Genomic DNA, 6,269 nt, shown 5'->3' with positions numbered 1-6,269 from the left:
ACCTAGACTTAACTGACATATATATAATATATCAACCATCATCAAGTGGATACACATTCTTCTCAGCAGCACATGGATCCTACTCAAAGATAGACCATATATTATGCCATAGGGCGACTCTCAGTAAATATAAAGGTGTGGAGATAATACCATGCACCATATCTGACCATAATGGAATGAAACTGGAAATTAATGATAAAAGGAGGAAGGAAAAATCCTGCATCACCTGGAAAATGAACAATATGTTACTGAATGATCAATGGGTTACAGAAGATATAAAGGAGGAAATCAAAAAATTCCTAGAGATAAACGACAATACAGACACAACATACCGGAATCTATGGGACACAATGAAAGCAGTTTTAAGAGGGAAATTCATTTCCTGGAGTTCATTCCTCAAAAAAAGAAAAAAACCAACAAATAAATGAACTCACACAACATCTTAAAACCTTAGAAAAGGAAGAGCAAAACAACAGCAAATATAGCAGAAGACAAGAAATAATTAAAATCAGAGCGGAAATCAACGAAATTGAAACAAAAAAAACCAATGAAAAAATTGATAAAACTAAAAGTTGGTTCTTTGAAAAAATAAATAAGATCGACAGACCCTTAGCCACGCTAACGAAGAGAAGAAGAGAGAGAACGCAAATTACTAACATACAGGATGAAAAAGGCAATATCACAACAGACACTACAGAAATACAGAAGACAATTAAAAAGTATTTTGAAACTCTATATTCCAATAAAATAGAAGATAGTGAAGATATCGATAAATTTCTTAAGTCATATGATCTGCCCAGATTGAGTCAGGAAGACACACACGATTTAAACAGACCAATAACAAAAGAAGAAATTGAAGAGGCCATCAAAAGACTTCCAACTAAGAAAAGCCCAGGACCGGATGGGTATACAGCAGAATTTTACAAAACCTTCAAAGAAGAATTAATACCAATACTTTTCAAGCTATTTCAAGAAATAGAAAAGAAGGAGCTCTTCCAAATTCATTCTATGAGGCCAACATAACCCTGATCCCAAAACCAGACAAAGACACTTCAAAGAAAGAAAACTATAGACCAATATCTCTAATGAACTTAGATGCAAAAATTCTCAATAAAATCCTGGCGAATTGAATACAAAAGCATATCAAAAAAATTGTGCACCATGATCAAGTAGGATTCATCCCTGGGATGCAAGGCTGGTTCAATATACGGAAATCAATAAATGTTATTCACCGCATCAATAGACTTAAAGATAAGAACCATATGATCATCTCGATAGATGCAGAAAAAGCATTTGACAAAGTACAGCATCCCTTTATGTTCAAAACACTAGAAAAACTAGGGATAACAGGAACTTACCTCAACATTGTAAAAGCTATATATGCTAAGCCTCAGGCTAACATCATTCTAAATGGAGAAAAACTGAAGGCATTCCCTCTAAAATCTGGAACTAGACAGGGATGCCCTCTTTCACCACTTCTATTCAACTTAATTCTTGAAATACTAGCCAGAGCAATTAGACAGACAAAAGAAATTAAAGGCATAAAAATAGGAAAAGAAGAACTTAAATTATCGCTATTTGTGGATGACATGATAATATACTTAACAGACCCAAAAGGGTCTACAAAGAAACTGCTAGAGTTAATAAATGAATTCAGCAAAGTGGCAGGATATAAAATCAACACGCATAAATCAAAGGCATTCCTGTATATCAGCAACAAAACTTCTGAAATGGAAATGAGGAAAACCACCCCATTCACAATATCCTCAAAGAAAATAAGATACTTGGGAATCAACCTAACAAAAGAGGTGAAAGATTTATACAATGAGAACTACAGAACCCTAAAGAGAGAGATAGAAGAAGATCTTAGAAGATGGAAAAAGGTACCCTGTTCATGGATAGGCAGAACTAACATTATCAAAATGGCGATATTACCCAAAGTTCTCTACAGGTTTAATGCAATGCCAATCAAAATCCCAATGGCATTTCTTGTAGAAATAGATAAAGCAATCATGAAATTCATATGGAATAACAAAAGACCCAGAATAGCAAAATCAATACTAAGCAGGAAGTGTGAATCTGGAGGTATAGCGATACCAGAGTTCAAACTGTACTACAAAGCAATAGTAACAAAAACAGCGTGGTACTGGTACCAAAACAGGCAGGTGGATCAATGGTACAGAATAGAGGACACAGAAACCAATCCACAAAATTACAAATTTCTTATATTTGATAAAGGGGCTAAAAACATTCAATGGAGGAAGGATAGCATCTTCAACAAATGGTGCTGGGAAAATTGGAAATCCACATGCAACAAAATGAAACTGAATCCCTTTCTCTCGCCATGAACAAAAGTTAACTCAAAATGGATCAAGGAGCTTGATATCAAAGCAGAGACCCTGCACCTGATAGAAGAAAAAGTTGGCTCCGATCTACATATTGTGGGGTCAGACTCCAAATTTCTTAATAGGACGCCCATAGCCCAAGAGTTAATAACAAGAATAAACAAATGGGACTTACTTAAACTAAAAAGTTTTTTCTCAGCAAGAGAAACAATAAGAGAAGTAAATAGGGAGCCTACATCCTGGGAACAAATCTTTACTCCTCACACTTCAGATAGAGCCCTAATTTCCAGAATATATAAAGAACTCAAAAAATTAAACAATAAGATAACAAATAACCCAATCAACAAATGGGCCAAGGACCTGAACAGACACTTCTCAGAAGAAGACATACAGTCAATTAATAAGTACATGAAAAAATGCTCACCTTCTCTAGCAGTCAGAGAAATGCAAATCAAAACCACCCTAAGATACCATCTCACTCCAGTAAGATTGGCAGCCATTAGGAAGTCAAACAACAATAAGTGCTGGTGAGGATGTGGGGTAAAGGGTACACTTGTACATTGCTGGTGGGACTGCAAAATGGTGCGGCTAATATGGAAAGCAGTATGGAGATTCCTGGGAAAGCTGGGAATGGAACCACCATTTGACCCAGCTATCGCCCTCCTCGGACTATACCCTGAGGACCTTAAAAGAGCATGCTATAGGGATACTGCCACATCCATGTTCATAACAGCACAATTCACAATAGCCAGACTGTGGAACCAACCTAGATGCCCTTCAATAGATGAATGAATAAAAAAAATGTGGCATCTATACACAATGGAGTATTATGCAGCACTAAAAAATGACAAAATCATTGAATTTGCAGGGAAATGGATGGCATTAGAGCAGATTATGCTAAGTGAAGCTAGCCAATCCTTAAAAAACAAATGCCAAATGTCTTCTTTGATTTAAGGAGAGCAACTAAGAACTGAACAGAGGGAAAGAGCATGAGGAAAATATTAACATTAAACTGAGACGAGTGATGGGAGGGAAAGGGAGAGAGAAGGGAAATTGCATGGAAACGGAAGGAAACCCTCATTTTTATACGAAATCACATATACAAGGTTGTGAGGGGAAAAGGGGGGAAGGGAGAGAACGAAACAACAACAGATGAGGTAGAGAGAGAAGATGAGAGGGGAGGGGAGGGGGGATAGTAGGGGATAGGAAAGTCAGCAGAATACAACAGTCACTAATATGGTATTATGTAAACATTGTGAATGTGTAACTGATGTGATTCTGCAATCTGTATTTGGGGTAAAAATGGAAATGAAAAAAAAAAAGAAACAAAAGGAATGTATAAATGAGCAGGGTGGAAGGTTGCAATAATCCATGTAATAATGGATGTGGGCTCAGTTTAGCCATGCAAGTATTTGTAAATATGTGTATATACCCAAATTAGTATACACGTATGTATTTCCTTCTCCTATCAGTCAATAAGGCATATAAATGACAATACCCCAGTAGCAATGAGCTTATCTGACACCCACATCATGGTTTCTAATACCCATATCCAATAAAAGGAATCAGGGATATTGGAGAGTCAGAGATCCTGGAGGAATGTCTGATTCTATAATTAGAGCAGGACATGCATAAGAAAAATATGGAGAAACTTGCAAAGCTATAAAGTAAGCAGATGCTAAAAACAAAACCAAACCAAACAAAGACTTCTACATTGATGGAAGTATATCAAAGGAACAGAGGAACAAACTGAAAGAGCTCCCAAAGGGCCAGGCAGGGGCAATTTGAGCAAGAAAATATATAAAGTCGTATTGGATTTTAGCTCAAAGTATAGAATGAATATCTCAAGTCCATATGTATATAAACAAATATTTTAATAAATATATAAATGGAGGGGAAAAGATGATTTCCACTGCAGAAAAAATTCCAAGTATTTTACAAAAATACACTTTACCCTCTAGGAAGAGCATAATTCCCATCCTTGAGACTGAACTGGGCAGAATGACTTTCACAGAAAGGGTATCAAAGAGTAGCTTCCCAATGGAGAAACATGACAAGCATTACCCCAGCCAGGTGATCCACAGCAACATCAACAGTGCTAAATCATGTTGATGGCATGTTCCCTTTATGTGGTGTGATCAACATGGTCTCTTCACCTCTGTGGTTTTCTATCCCAAATATCATAGTACCCATCTATTTATGCAAAAAAAAAAAATTAAGTGAACCTCAACTGAGGTTCTTCTGAAGATCTGCCCAGTATTCCTTGACAAAAATGTCAAGGTCTCCAAAAATAAGAAAAGTCTGAAACACTATCATAGTCCAGAGTAGCCTTATAAGACATGATTATTAAATGCAGTTTCCTGGATATGATCTGAGAACAAAAAATGCCATCAATTAAAAATAATACAATATAAGCAGATGCAGTAGCACATGCCTATAATTCCAGCAACTTGGGAGTATAAGACCACAAGTTCCAGGTCAAAATAAAAAATAATAGTAATAATAATAAAAAGGGCTAGGGATGTGGCTCATTCGTAAAGCATCTCTAGGTTCAATTCCCAGTATGAAACACAACAACAACAATGAAACAAACCCCTGCCACTTACCACCCCCCCCAAATAAAACACCAAGGAAATTTGAATAAACTATGGACTTCAATTAATAACATTCTATCAATTTTGATTCCTTAATTGTAACAAACACACCACACTAAGGTGAGATTTCAATAATAGGGGAGACTGGGTAAAGGACACTAGGGGATCTGTGTACTATTTCCTCAATTTTTCCCCAAATATAAACTATTCTAAAAATCAAGTCTACTTAACAATAATAGGAGGCAAGAATTGTAAAAAAAATTATGAATGTGTGTATTCATACATAAATTTAAAATTCACCTATATATATATATTTAAAATGAAAGGAAAGAATGGAAAAGACAATGAAATAAAGAAGAAACAGGAAATGAACATCAAGACTTAATTGAACTTGACTAGTAGAATAAACAAAAGAACTAAACAAAACCTTTTTTCAAAATAAAATCAGAAAACTTCAGAAGTTTGTGAGAAACTTTATATATTTGTAAAAAAATATTTGATCATGAAAGAAGAAACACAACGTCTTTGAAGAACTTTCCAAACCAATGAAATGTAACAACTGTTCACAGCTTAAAATATTTTTAAAAATACAAATTGCAAATTCTTTGATTTCCTCGTTCTAAATAGATTAATTTTAATGGCATTTATCAGTTCAAAACTGTGTTTTCAACGTGTCAAAAGCTCAAGATACAACTAAATCCCAAAGCAACTTAATTAGATTTTTGTCCAATAGCAGATAAATAGGTCATACTAAATTAAAAGGGACCCAACCTGCAATTTGTTACATGTGGTACAGCATTCCTTATACTGTGTTCATGTTCAAATCTGGCTTAGTCTTTTCATAGCTTTAAAAGCAGCATTCGAACAGAATCTTGAATCTTTGTACTATATTTTACATCATTAACCCATGTTCTTCTGAATGTCATTCTTCCAAGGCAGAAGATACTTAGACCAACAAGAACAACAACAACAAAATTACTTTATGCTGGAGGTTTTTTTTTGAAGGAGGAAAGGAAAATTTACTAAACCAATCTAACTGTGACAAGTACCCACAATAAAACCAAATTACATTTTGGGGCCGTGTCTTGCATACTTAAATAGTCCTGTAGATTGGGAGCTAGAAACAAGTGGGCAAACAAAGTGGGAAATTAGTTAAAGGGCTTCAGGAGAAAGATAAATGCTGCAATTTATAATCACCTACAAATAATACATTTAAGAAAATAAACACCTTTTAAACTCAAAAAAATATTTTGAATGATGGATAAAGAGATAATTGTTTAAAGGAAATGCTTTATATTCTTGAAAGACCAGTTGCATTGATATTTCATTC

The sequence above is a fragment of the Callospermophilus lateralis genome, chromosome 12 (assembly GCF_048772815.1).
Source record: "Callospermophilus lateralis isolate mCalLat2 chromosome 12, mCalLat2.hap1, whole genome shotgun sequence".
Lineage (NCBI taxonomy): Eukaryota > Metazoa > Chordata > Mammalia > Rodentia > Sciuridae > Callospermophilus > Callospermophilus lateralis.
The sequence above is the reverse complement of the archived record's forward strand: the minus strand, read 5'-3'. Positions refer to the sequence as shown.